The sequence below is a fragment of the Saimiri boliviensis genome, chromosome 20 (assembly GCF_048565385.1).
Source record: "Saimiri boliviensis isolate mSaiBol1 chromosome 20, mSaiBol1.pri, whole genome shotgun sequence".
Taxonomy (NCBI): Eukaryota; Metazoa; Chordata; class Mammalia; order Primates; family Cebidae; genus Saimiri; species Saimiri boliviensis.
Window position 1 is genome coordinate 8099812 of NC_133468.1, and position 14949 is coordinate 8114760.

Sequence of the window (14949 nt, forward strand, 5' to 3'; positions counted from 1 at the left end):
TGTGTGCTTGAATTCTAAAGAAGCTTCTTGGATCTATCTATGGTAAGTTTCGAAAATTTTTGGTCATTGTTTCTTCAGATATTTTTTCTGTCCCCACCTTGCTGCTGTTATTTGGTGACTCAGATTGTATACGTCATTGGCTGCTTGATCTTGTCCCACAACTCACTAATGCCTTTTAAAAATTAATAGACTTTATTTGTTAGAGCAGTTTTAGATGTACAGAAAAATCATTCAAATAATTCCCATATGTCCATTCTCCCCTCTCCTTCCTATAGTTTTTTAGCGTGATACATTAATTACAATTGATGAACCAATACTGATGCATTATTGCTAACTCAGGTCCATAGTTTACATTAGGGTTCACTCTTTGTGTTGTACATTCTAGGTATTTTGACAAATCCATGATGTCATGTATCCACCATTACAGTAGCATACAGAACAATTTCTCTGCCTTGAAAAAAGTCTCTGTGCTCCACCTGTATGTACCTGCTTCCCCGCTGTCTGGATACCACTGTCTTTTATTGTCATTCTAGTTTTGCCCTTTTCAAAATGTTATATAGGTGGAATCACACAGTACGTAGCCTTTTTCAAACTGACTTCTTTCATTTAGCAATACCCATTTACGCTTCCTTCATGTCTTGTCATGGCTAGATACCTCATCTTGTTTTATTCATCAATAATATTCTATTGTATATATGTTTGTTTTTACCATTCACCTACTGAGGTTCATCTTGGTTGCTTCCAGTTTGGGGCAATTATGAATAAAACCATAATAAACATTCATATGCAGCTTTTTGTGCGGGCATACGTTTTCAACCCAATTACTTAAGTACCTAGAAACATGGTTGCTGGATTGTGTGGTAAGAGTATGTTTAATTTTGTAAGAAACTGCCCAATTGTCTTTCAGAGTGGCTGCCACGTTTTGTATTCCCACCAGCAATAAATGAGAGTTCCTATGGGTTTGCATCCTTTTTAGTCTCTGGTATTGTCAGATTTTTGGTGCTATCCCATTGCTGGCTTGATTTGCAATTTCCTAAAGACATATGATGTGGAGCATCTTTTATATGCTTGTTTGTAATTCATAGATCTTCTTTGATGAGGTGTCTGTTTAGATCTTTTGCCATTTTAAAATTGACTTTTTTGTTTCTTTTTGTTGAGTTTTAAAAGATCTTCATACATTTTGGATGCCAGTCTTTCATGTGTTTGGCAAACATTTTCTCCTAATGTGTGACTTGACTTTGCATTCTCTTATCAGGAACTCCCTCAGACCAGAAGCTTGTAATTTTAATGAAGTTCAATTTTTCAGGGATTTCTTTCATGGATCGGGGTTTTGGTGTTGTATAACAAAAGTCATTGCCAAACCCAGGGTTATTTAGATTTTCTTCTATGTCATCTTCTAGTAATTTACATTTAGGTCTATGATTCATTTTGAGCTAATTTTTATGAAAGGTCTGTGTCTAGATTCCTTCCCTCCCTCGCTCCCTCCCTCCCTCCCTCCCTTCCTTCTTCTCTCCTTCTTCCTTCCTTCCCTCCCTGTTGTTTCTGCATGTAATGTTTCATGTCCACTTGTTTCAGCACCATTTGCTGAAAAGACTACCCTTGCGGGGCCGGGCGCGGTGGCTCAAGCCTGTAATCCCAGCACTTTGGGAGGCCGAGGCGGGTGGATCACGAGGTCAAGAGATCGAGACCATCCTGGTCAACATAGTGAAACCCCGTCTCTACTAAAAATACAAAAAATTAGCTGGGCATGGTGGCGCGTGCCTGTAATCCCAGCTACTCAGGAGGCCGAGACAGGAGAATTGCCTGAGCCCAGGAGGCGGAGGTTGCGGTGAGCCGAGATCGCGCCATTGCACTCCAGCCTGGGTAACAAGAGCGAAACTCCGTCTCAAAAAAAAAAAAAAAAAAAAAAAGACTACCCTTGCTCCATTGCCTTTGCTATCCTTGAATTGCCTTTGCTCCTTTGTCAAAGATCAATTGACTACTTGTATAGGTCTATTCTTTGGTCTCTGTTCTGTTCTGTTGATCTATTCATCTGTTCTTTTGCTAATACTATACTGTCTTGATTACTGTAGCTTTACAGTAAGTCTTGAAGTCAGATATTATTTGTCTGTTCCCTGACTGTTTTTCCTTAGTACTGTGTTGGATATTCTGGGTCTTTCATCTTTCCATATACATTTTAGAACCAGTTTGTCAATATCCACAGAATAACGCTGAAATTTTGACTGGGATGGCGTTGAATGTATACATCAGCTGACATCTTGGCAATATTGAGTCTTCTTCTCCATAAACATGAAATATCTATTTATTTAGATTTTTTCTTTCTTCAGTTTTGTAGTTTTCCTCATATAGATCTTATATATATATATTATTAGATTTGTAACCAAATATTTATTTTTTTAATGCTAATATAAATGGTATTGTATTTGAGATTTCAAATTTCAATGGTTTGTTGCCAGTATAAAGGAAAACAATTGACTTATGTATTAACCTTTTATCCTGGCAACGTTGCTATAATTGATCATTGGTTCCAGTTTTCTTTTGTTAATTCTTTAGGATTTTTTAAACATAAAAATCATGTCATCTGTGAACAAGGACAGTTTCATTTATTTCTTTCCAATCTATGTATATTTATCTCCTTTTTTGGTCTTAGGGTATCGTTGGAAATTCCAGTACAATGTTGTGTGGGAATGAGAGAGTACATCCTAATCTTAGGGGGAAGACATCCAGTTTCTCATCATGAAGTATGACATTAGCTGTAGGTTTTTTATAGATGTTCTGTATTAAATAGAGGAATCTCTCCTCTATTTCTAGTTTGCTGAATTTTTATCACGATGGAGGTTGGATTTTGTCAAAGGCTTTTTATCCATTTATTCATCTGAGCATATGATTTTTTTCTTTAGCTTCTTGATGTGATAGATTATATTTATTGACTTTTGAATGTTTTTAAAAACTACTTGTGCAGAGACTGTGATGATTTTAATTGCATATGAAATTCACTTTGTTATCTTGTCTTTAGGCTTCTTTGTCACATCAAAGGTTTACATGCAAAATTGGTCCTTTGTTCTTATTCAGTAAATCCATGTTACAGGATGAGCCAGGATTTAGATATGTAAATATATGTAACTTCTTAGCATCTTTCATTTCAAATTAGAACCACATACTTGGAATTTGCTGCTGTAGTCTCATGATAATGGCAGATGGAAGAAAAAAATCCTGAAGTTATCAGTTCTTGCTATTTATTTAGTCTTCTTGTTTGGAATGAAAAGCAAATAATTCACAAATATTACCACCTAAGCACCTGTTTCAAAGGAAACATCAGTCTTCAGCTTGCAAAATGATGTCTTTATAATTAAGGACATAGTGGCAGAAGACCCATGTTAGTTGCTTTTTTCTTCCTGGAGAAGTTGACAGGATAACTGCAATCCTGGGGGCTTCTCCGTGTTGAATCTGAGAGGCGGAACAAAAAGAAAAGTGGCCTTTTCCATTTCAAGCCATGGAGGTAATGTGTAGAGAAGAGACGTCCACATTTCAGGAATAGAGAAAGTAACTGGATAAAAAAAAGCAGGGCTGCCCGCTTTAGGAGACAACGTAGAGACGCTTGCCAAGTCCAGATTTTTTTTTTTTTTTTTTGAGATGCATATAAAAGCACCTAAACGTCGAGAAAAAAATGTTCTTCCTATGATAAGGAACCTGCGCTGGGGTTAATTTAAAAAGATGTCAGAAGTCGCAGAGAATTGGTTCTCAAGCCTTTATGGAACACTGTTGTGTTTGAGAATCTGCTGATACTATGGACCTTCTTCTTCCTACAAAAATGTGTAATTGTCCATGCAATTTCCAGTAGTTTATACTCCCCTACTGAAGACCTTTCCTTTAGTGTAGATTATTACTCTCCTCTGTAAGGGAGGGAGGAAAAATATTCCATTCCTTTCCTCTGACCAATATCTTTTCTCTTTTCCTTGTGGTCCAGCAGTCACACTTGGCCTCCCAGAGACCAGCTGGGCCCCTGGCCAAGAGGCCAGTTTGCAGCAGCATGCCTCATTCCACCATCTTTGCTGCTGTTTGAATGTCAAACCGGCTTTGCATACCTGGAATAAATTCCACTTGGCCATGGCATTTGTTTTAAAAAAATACATTGTTGAATTTGATTTGCTATTGTTTTGCTGAGGATTTTTGCATCTGTGTTCATGAAAGGTATTGATCTGAAGACCTCCTTTCTTGTAATTTATTTATCTGATTTTGATATTAGGGTAATGCCGGACTCATGGAATAAGTCAAGAAGTGTTCCCTCCACTTCTGTTTTCTGGAAGAGATGATAGAGGATTGCTGTCATTTCTTCCTTAAGTGGTACAAGTGAAATCAACTGGACCTGGTGTCTTCTGTTTTGGAAGGTTATTAATTCTGGCTCAATTTTGTTAAGGATACATGTCTATTCAGATTGTTTGTTTTTCTTTGTGTGAGTTTTGGTAGATTGTGTCCATCAAGTAATTGGTCAATTTCAATTAAGTTATTAAATTTTAGACATAGAGTTGTTGATGCTCTTTTTATTTTCTTCTTTTTTCTTCTTGTGTTATTATGAGTAGTTTTAATTTCTGTCTTCAAGTTTACTAATATTTTCTTCTGCAATGTCTCATCTGCTCTTAATCTTAGACAATGTATTTTTCCTCTTACACATTATAGATTTTATCTCTAAAGTTTGACTTGGGTATTTTTTATTTCTTCCATATGTCTACTTAATTTTGAATTTATAGAGTATAATTCTCATAACTGTTTTAATGTCCTTATTTGCTAATTCTTTTTTTTTTTTTGAGATGGAGTCTTGCTCTGTTGCCCAGGCTAGAGTTCAGTGGTACGATCTTGGCTCACTGCAACCTTCGCTTCCTGGGTTCAAGTGATTCTCCTGCCTCAGCTTCCTGAGTCCCTGGGATTACAGATGCCTGCCATGGCGCTTGACTTTTGTATTTTTAATAGAGGTGGGGCTTCACATGTTGGCCAGGCTGGTCTCAAACTCTTGGCCTCAAGTGATCCACATGCCTCGGCCTCCCAAAGTGCTGGGATTGCAGGCATGAGCTACTGGGCCCAGCCTTTCTTTGCTAATTCTTACATCTATATCAGTTCTTGGTCAGTTTGATTTATTGATTACTGACCTCATTATGGTTTGTGTTTTTACCACCTCTGTGCATGTTTGATAATCCCTGATTGAATGCCATTTGTGAATTTTACTTTGTCAGATGTTGAATATGTTTGTATTTTTATGAATATTTGCTCTGGAATGCAATTTACTTGGAAATAGTTTGATCTTTCTGGGGTCTTGCTTTTATTATTTGTTAGGAAGGTTTAGAGCAATGCTGAGTCTAGGACTAATTACTCCACATGACTAAGGAAAGATCCTTGTGAGTACTCCACCCAATGCTCCATGAATTTGTCGGTCTTACTGTCTGGTGTCAATAAGCACTGTTAGCCCTGTGTGAGTGGCAGATACTATCGCTTTGACTCCTTTCAGATGTTTCTTTTTTTTTTTTTCTTTCCCCACAGCCTCAGGTTTCTTTTACGTTTTGTTTTGTTTTGTTTTAGAGATGACCTCTCGCTGCGTTGCCCAGGCTGGAGTGCAGTGGCTATTCACAGGCATGAGCAATAATCTGAAATTATTCTTCTTCTTCTCAATATTATTTCACAATAATCTGAAACTCTTGGGCTCAAGCGATCTTCCCACCTCAGCCTCCTGAGTAGCTGGGACTGTAGGTGTGTGCCAGCATGCATAGCCTAGCCTCAGGTATTTTTATTGCATACATGAGTGGACGAGTACTCTTCCATTTCCTTGAGGGAGGCCCACTGCAGATTTCTGGTGCCCTTTCTCTGGGCAGTTATCTTTTCTTCACAACCTGGTCTAGAAACTCTGCTTTGGCCTCCCTTCCTGGGGTAGAAAATCTTAAGACAAAAAGGAGTTTGTAGGCAGATATCAAGAACCTATTAGAAGAAATTTCTTACTCTCATATGCACTCATAGGCCAATGGAGATATTCAGCCCTGAAAAGTAAAAAGAAGCTTGCTTTCCAAATGGTTTATCAGTTACTATTTTCTTTCAGTGAATGGAAGATTTTAACACAAAGAAGAGTTTGTAGGCAGGCACTGAGAAGAAGCTTTAACTCCTCAACTTAGGGAGTCTGCTGGAATTTGCCTTACTTTGTCTGCCCTGGGTTGTGGGTGGGAATCTCTGTTAATACAGTGATGGGGGGAAATTACAGGGCTTATCTTATTTTGTATCCCTCAGAGATCACTGTCCTTTGTTGTCTGATGTCCAGAGTTTTGGAAACTGCTACTTCATTATTTTATGTATCTGTGTATATGTGTGTATATATATATGTGTGTTTGTATATATATATGTATATATACACACACACACACACACACACACACACACACACACATATACACAATCTTGGTTCACTGCAACCTCTACCTCCTGGGCTCAAGCGATTCTTTTGCCTCAGCCTCCTGAGTAGCTGGGATTACAGGCACCTGCCACCATGCCAGGCTAATTTTTGTATTTTTAGTAAAGATAGGGTTTCGCCATGTTACCCAGGTGGTCTCGAACTCTTGGCCTCAAGTGATCCACCTGGCTTGGCCTCCCAAAGTGCTGGGATTACAAGTGTGAGCCAGTTTCTTGGCCTATTTCATATATGTTTAATGGTTTCTTGGTTGTTTTTAATGATAGGTTAAGTCAGAATTCCGTTATTTCATCTTGACTACAAGCAGAAGTTCTTTAAGTTTTTCTTGTGAGAATTTTCAGATATAGAGTTGTTAAAAGAATGATACAATGATTATTTGTATACTTACCACCCAGATTCAGGAACTTAGTATTTGTGTGTGTGTGTGTGTGTGTGTGTGTGTGTGAGCGCCCATGTTTATGTATTTGCTGAACCATTTGAAACTAAAGTGCAGAGGTGTCAGGACATATCACCACTAAATCACTAAATACATTGGAATGAAACTCCTAAAAATAAGGAGATTCTCCTGCATAATCACACTACCAGATCACACCTAAGATGAAATCATTCCCTTTATCATCTGTATTAGTTACCTGCTGCTGGGTAACAAAGTACTCCAAAACATGGCATTTAACACCGCAAATATTTTTTATCTCACAGCGCCTGAGTGTTAGAAATCTGAAGGCAGCTTAGCTGGATGGTTCTGGCTCCGAGTCTCTCATGAGGTTGCAATAAATCTTCCAGTTGGATCAGACGTCTCCAGACTTGTTCAGTGGCTGATGTGCGGAAGCCTGAGTTCCTTTCTTCATTGCCCCACCCAGTCTACCTGAGCATTGTCACAACATGGCAGATGCCTTCACCCGAAGCAAAAGATCTTTGTGTGTGTGTGTGCACGTGCACGCACATGAAAGAGAGAGAGAGAGAGAGAGAGAGAGAGAGAGAGAGCGTGCAAGTACCCAAGTCAGAATCAGAAGCTGGAGTCTTTTATAACTGTTCACAGCAGTGACATACCATCACTTCCGCAGTGAGGTATTAGACACATTGACTAATCCTAGTATCATGCAGGAGGGACTACGTATGGACGTGGGGGTGGGAATCACTGTGGTCCATCTTGGAGGCTGGTTATCTCACCATCTAATATCTAGATTTTAAATTTCTCCAAATGGCCTAATTAAAAAAAGGAAACAAACCCAAGATCCGTCGCATTTGGCCGTTGTATCTCTTTGGTCTTTCTAATCTATGACATTGGCTTTTGGAAGAGGCCAGTCTTCTAGAATATCCCACAATCTAGGCTTGCTGATTATTTTCTCACTTGACTTGTTCCTGTATCCCCTTATTTCCTATGGATGGATTGTTTAGTCTACAGGCCTTTTAAATTCAGGTTAAACATCCTCCCAGGAAGATATCATAACCAAAGCCATGTACTTCACCCGGAGGCATAAGTCAGGAGGGATTGCTACTGGTGATGCTGTTTGATCATTTGATTCCAACTGCTTTTTAAACATACTTTCAACCAGACTACCTGCCTAAGCCCCATCTTCACGCCTCTTTCAGAGCAATTCCTGAGCCTTTCTGAAGTCTTACAGTGCTAATTGGCCGGCTTCTGAGCTTCCCCACTATTAGCCTAGCTTTCTGCTTCTTCCTGTCTGATAAAACAGTTATTATCCATCTAGTTTCATTAGCTTTGTTGCTCTCATCACCTCTTCTCACTGGGACACTCTGAACACCTCATCTAGGCATCTGTTCAGATATGACTACGTGGTTCAAAATAATTTTTTTTGAGACGAAGTTTTGCTCTTATGTCCCAGGCTAGAGTGCAATGGTGCAATCTTGGCTCACTGTAACCTCTGCCTCTTGGGTTCAAGTGATTCTCCTGCCTCAGCCTCCCTAGTAGCTGGGATTACAGGCACCTGTCACCATGCCCGGCTAATTTTTTGTATTTTTTTTGTTAGTAGAGACAGGGTTTCACTACTTTGGCCAGGCTGATCTTGAACTTCTGACCTCAGGTGATCCACCCACCTCAGCCTGCCAAAGTGCTGGGATTATAGGTGTGAGCCACTGCGCCTGGCTTCAAATATTTGAAAGAAAGCTGCCTTGGTTATATATCTTTTCATAGTTTCTACTTAGAGATCACTGTCCTTTGGTTTTGTCCCAAACCAAACAAAACCCGCATGTTGACTCTCATTCCGCTGGCCTCTGTGGGGTGGCCCTCATTTTTGGGTCAGGGTAGCATTTTCCAGATTCACTTACTAAGATCTCCAAAGGATCAGTGAATAGCTAGGGTGGCTGGGGACAACGGTAAGTCAATTTGGCCTCCCTGGGAGGCTGCAATCCAGAGGTGAGAGCAGCCTTCCATGGGAAAGGGGCACTCTAATAGGATTTGGTGAAATGGGATTTTACCCTCATTATCCTTGAGCTCCTAAGGCATGGACCTCAGAACACTTTTTGTAGCTGAAATTGAAAAAGTAAAACAATTTGCAGCAGGCAGAAGGAATGTCTTGGGAAACGTTTCTAGGGCTTTTGTGTTTCCTGAGGGCTTCTCCTATCTCATTTGAGTTATTCCATTAAAAGAGCAATAATCCTGTTTTCTTGGGCAGGGGAAACTAAGGCTCATTGAAAACAAGGGTTTGAGAGTCATACAAACTAGGAGAAGGGAGAGGCCAGCCTGGGACCCAGGCTCAAGTAGGGAAGGGGAAAGGGGGCCTGACAATATTTGAACCTCAAATATTCGTACTGATCTCATTGGATCTTCCAGGCAACCATGTAAGGTCAATCTCATTATCCTCACTTCATAGCATTAACTGAGGCTCAGGGGGATGAAATGACTATTCAAAGACACACACTAAAGACATTCAGGAAGGTACCAAAGTGTCCATGCGCTCCTGAATTCATTTGCAAAATGCTTTTTGCTTATATTTTTGTCCATTTCCCAGGGTAAAGAATGCAAAACTTTCAACAGATTCTCAAAGCGGTCAATGATTCTCAAATATTAATAGCCACTGATTTAAGCCAAGGCTTTTCTAACTCCAAAGCCTGTTCTCTGAGGCCCTCTCTGCCAGAATCTGGTTAAGAGAACATTTTTTAAAGTCAAACCCATGTAAGAGCCAGATCTTACTAGCTGTTGAGACCTTGTTTCCCCATCTATAAAACAAGGATTCAGCGGGGCATGGTGGCATGCACTTTTGGTCCCAGCCACTTGGAAGGCTGAGGTGGGAGGATGGCTCGAGTCCAGGAGGTCAAGGCTGCAGCGAGCTGTGATTGTGCCACTGCACTCCAGCCTGGGTGTCAGAATGAGACACCGCCTCTTAAAAAAAAAAAAAAGGATTCATTTATTTCACAAATATTTTATTAAGCTCCTGGCTGCGATTCAGACACTGTTCTAGATGGTGAGGACACAGCAATGAATTAAACAGTGTCTCTGCTGCTGTCATTCATTCTTCTTTTTTTTTTTTTTTTAAGAAGGATTTTTGCTCTTGTTGCCCAGGCTGCAGTGCAATGGCGCGATCTTGGCTCACCGCAACCTGCCCCTCCTGGGCTCAAGTGATTCTCCTGCCTCGGCTTCCTGAGTAGCTAGGATTACAGGCATGCACCACCATGCCCTGCTAATTTTGTATATATTTTTTCAAGTAGAGATGTGGTTTCACCATGTTGGTCAGGCCTGGTCTTAAACTCCTGACCTCAGTTGATCCACCTGCCTTGGCCTTCCAAAGTGCTGGGATTACAGGCGTGAGCCACTGTGCCTGGCCCTGTCATTATTCCTATATTCTGTGGGATGGTAAAGATAATAAGCAAATTTGTGAGATATTTGTGAGATGGTGATAAGCGGTACGGAGGAAAATGAAGTGGGGAGGTGGGGTAGAGCATACTTCAGGGCTCGGGCTAAATACTTTAGCATATTCACAGAGTCGCGTACAGTCATCACCACCGTCCATTTTAAAGCATATTCATTACCTCAAAGAGAAACCCCATTCTTTTAGGTATCACTCCAAGCCCCATAATAATCCCTCTGCTCCTGCCCTAAGCAACTACTTATTTCTGTCTCTCTATGGATTAGCCTATGCTGGACATCTAATAAAATGGAATCATGTAATCTGTAGCCTTTTGTGACTTGAAACTTCTTCATATAGTCTGGATATAAGATTTTTAAAAATCTGATATGCAGTTTGCAAATACGTTCTCTCAAGTCTGTGGGTTTTGATTGCCTTCTCTTAGCAATATCTTTTGAAGAATAGAATTTTGATGAGGTCCAATAATCAACTTTTTCTTTTTTGGGTCATTCTTCTAGTGTTATAGCTAAGAATGCTGTCCCTAATCTATGATCACAAAGATTCCCCTCTGTTTTCTTTTAAAGGTATTTTTTTTCTAAAGAGAGACCAGAAATCTGTTTTCCATGTGAAACGTCCCAATTTGTAAGATTAAAATAAAACATGTTAAAAAAATCAGATATGTATACGGGCTAGAAAAGGACCATAGGCTATCAGTTCTCATATATTAGTTTATATTGCATGCAAAATTGCTCATATTTGGCCATTTTGATCTATAAAAATGGCAGTTTCATGCTAACAGCCTTTGCAGGTTATTAAGTTGCAGGTAATCAACTGAGTCACAGGTATGCATGGTATCAGCACTAAATCACTAAATACATTGGACTGAAAATCCCCAAAATAAGGAGATTCTCCTGCATAATCACACTACCAGATCACACCTAAGATGAAATCATTCCCTTTATCATCTGTATTAGTTATCTGCTTCTGGGTAACAAAGTACTCCAAAACATGGCATTTAACACCGCAAATATTTTTATCTCACAGCGCCTGAGTGTTAGAAATCTGAAGGCAGCTTAGCTGGATGGTTCTGGCTCTGAGTCTCTCATGAGGTTGCAATAAATCTTCCAGTTGGAGCAGACGTCTCCAGACTTGTTCAGTGGCTGATGTGTGGAAGCCTGAGGTCCTTTCTTCACTGCCCCACCCAGTCTACCTGAGCATTGTCACAACGTGGCAGATGCCTTCACCCGAAGCAAAAGATCTTTGTGTGTGTGTGTGTGTGTGTGTGTGTGTGTGTGTGTGTGTGTGTGTATGTGGTCTCTTTATTTGTTTTCTGGTCTAGGCCCTTGGGTTTGCTGAGCCTTCCCTCTTATAATGAGAAAAACAAGGGCTAATGAGGGGAAGCATCTTGTCTGAAGACCCCCAGCCATTCTCCACTTAGATGCATGCATTATGAAGCCCAAAGGTCATCTGGCACTGTGCTCTCCAAAACAGCCCTCCACAAACACTGTATTTGAGCTTTCCATTTTAAATGTGGATTTGAACATTGTAATAAACAGAACAACCCCCTTGGATATATTGCATACCAAATGTTAGCATTTGGAGATGGCCAGCACAGTTTCTCATGCTGTTAACTCAGTTGTCAGCAAGTTTGACACTGAAGTTTGTCCTGCTATCTCTGCATAAGTAAAGAGCACCCAAAAGTTGCAAGCAAAGCAAGGTTCTAAATACTGCTAGGATTATCAGCTGCCATTATTTGGTGACCTGGGATTTTCTTAGTATATTTGTAACTCTAAAAAGTTTAAAAGTTTTGAAGCTTAAAGCAGTGCTGAGGTTGAGACAGGACTGTATCTGTCACCCATAATATTTAATTTCTTATTCTTTTTTTTTTTTTTTTTTTGAGAATGGAGTCTCACTTTGTTGCCCAGGCTGGTGTGCAGTGGTTCAAGCAATCCTCCTGCCTCAGCCTCCTAAGTAGCTGGGATTACAGGCTCCCACCACTATGCCTGGCTAACTTTTGTATTTTTAATAGAGACGGGGTTTCACCATGTTGGCCAGGCTGGTCTTGAACTCCTGACCTCAAGTGATCCAGCTGTCTCAGCCTCCTAAAATTCGGGGATTCCAAGTATGAGCCACCACACCCAGCCGAATTTCTGATTCTTTTTGATCTATCAGAACAACTCATTGTTCTCAATGACCTTATAATAAGTAAATGTTATAGAATATATAGCGTCATTTACCTTTTCCTGTAGAGGAAGACTACATTTCCCAGAGTCCTTTGCATTTGAATAGAAGCCTGTAACTAGATACTGAGGGCCCCTGGCATGTGGGCAGAAGTTGGGTATGTGCCTTCTTCCCCTTCCATGGAGGCCAGAGCTTTATCATGGCAGAACCACAAATGGTGCGAGGGCAGGTCTCTGGACCACTGGTTGAGGGATAGAGAAGATCTTCACTGATCAGTGACAGGAGCGAGAAGCAAACCTTTGCGTGTTAAGCCACTGAGATGTTGGGATATATTTATCATAGTAGATTCTGGTCTATCCTGACTAATACTGGATTAAACAAATAACATTTCTTGCAACTCAAAGCCACAATGAGATACCATCTCACACCAGTTAGAATGGTGATTATTAAAAAGTTAGAAAACCACAGATGCTGGTAAGGCTGTGGAGAAACAGGAACACTTTTATACTGTTGGTGGAAGTGTAAATTAGTTCAACCATTGTGGAAGACAGTGTGGCCATTCCTCAAGGATCTAGAACCAGAAATACCATTTGACCCAGCAATCCCATTACTGGGTACATACCCAAAGGATTATAAATCATTCTACTATAAAGACACATGCACACGTATGTTTATTGCAGCACTATTTACAATAGCAAAGACTTGGAACCAACCCAACCAAATGCCCATCAACGATAGACTGGATAAAGAAAATATGGCACATATACACCATGGAATACTATGCAGCCTTAAAAAAGAATGAGATCATGTCCTTTGCAGGGACATGAATGAAGCTGGCAGCCATCATCCTCAGCAAACTCACACAGTAGCACAAAACCAAACACCACATGTTCTCATTCATAAGTGAGAATTGAATAATGAGAACACATGGACACAGGGAGGGAAACACCATACACTGGGGCCTGTTGGGGGGTGAGGAGCAGGGGAGGGAGAACATCAGGACAAATACCTAATGCATGCGGGGCTTAAAACCTAGATGATGGGTTGATAGGTGCAGCAAGCCACCATGGCCCATGTATACCTATGTAACAAACCGGCAAGTTCTGCATGTTTATCCCAGAACTTAAAGTAAAATAAAATGAAAATAAAAAAACATAAATAATATTTCTAATAAAACATAGCTCTTATCTATCCTATATATTGGGTTCCATGTTGTTTATTGAAAAGTAAAAAGAGTTTTCTGCTACAAAAGCATCAAAATGAGCAACTGAGTTTGAAGTCAGAATCTTACACGTGGGGAACTCAAGGGCTGGAGAGGAGAAATAACTTTTCCAGGGTCACATACCTGAGGCAGGGCTAAACTCCAGCATAGGGACACCTGTAGTTTTACCCTGTCCTTTCTTTTGGTAACGGCAGCTAAATTTCTTCGTCTTCCTGCTCAGGTCACATGCTGCATGTGGGACTCACTTTCATCCCTCAGCTCCAGGCCTGGTGAATCTATATCATCTATCACCTAGGCCTCGGTAATTAGCCTGAGGATGGATGCATGACCCAGTCCAGACCAGTCACAGCTAATCCCTGCGTTTTTGCTGGAGCTGCTCTCCATGGACGGTTGAATCAACAGGATATAAGTCTCGAACTACTGGGGGCTGTCTCAGTATTTCCAGGTTGAGAATGCAGCTAACACAGGGGGAAGCAGAGCAGAAATATGGAGTGAGCCAGATGATGCTTGATGATGTTTGAGCACCTGGATCCAGCCATGCCTGAAGTCGAAGCTTTTAGTCACATGAACCAGTAAGTTTCCTTTTTGTTTATGCCAGTTTTGACTGATTTGCTGTCACTAGCAACTAAAGCTACCCTGACTTATACACATGGTTTTCTGCTTTTTCTCACCAAGAGTCAGGAATTACTTTTCTGTTTTACTGTTAAGGAAATGGAGGCTCAATCAATTTGTAATTAGATGCTTCAAGTCTCGCCAGATTTAAGGCTTGGTGACCTCCCTTTTGTGTTGGGAATGGCCCACACAGGAACTGTTCTTTGCTTCTGGCCCCTGCTTCAGTGCAGACGCACTCTATCCTGTTTCACAACAGTGTTGACCATGATATCCACTGCAGAGTAGGTGCTAAAACATTGCTGAAACAAAATAAGGAAAGAATACCCTACAAAAAGCTGAGTAAAGTGTATAATGAAGCGGTTCATCAAAAAAAGCGCAAATGACATCTCTCTAAAAGATGCCCAACTTCAGTAGTAAATAAGAAATACAAACAAAGCAAAGACCATCTTTCACTCATGAGTTTGTCAAAGAGCTAAAGGTTTCCTAACAGCTGAGGGCAGGGAAATAGGCTCTTTCTTGGGCTGTGGCAGTAGCAGGGGAAGGGACACAGCATCTTTGGAGGCCAGTGTGGCAATGTCTGTGAGATGTAAACAGTGGACAAGCCATCTGTCCTCCAGTTTAGAACCTATTCTCCAAAGAAACTCCAACAAATATGCAAAGACGCAGGTAAAAGGCTGTTCAGT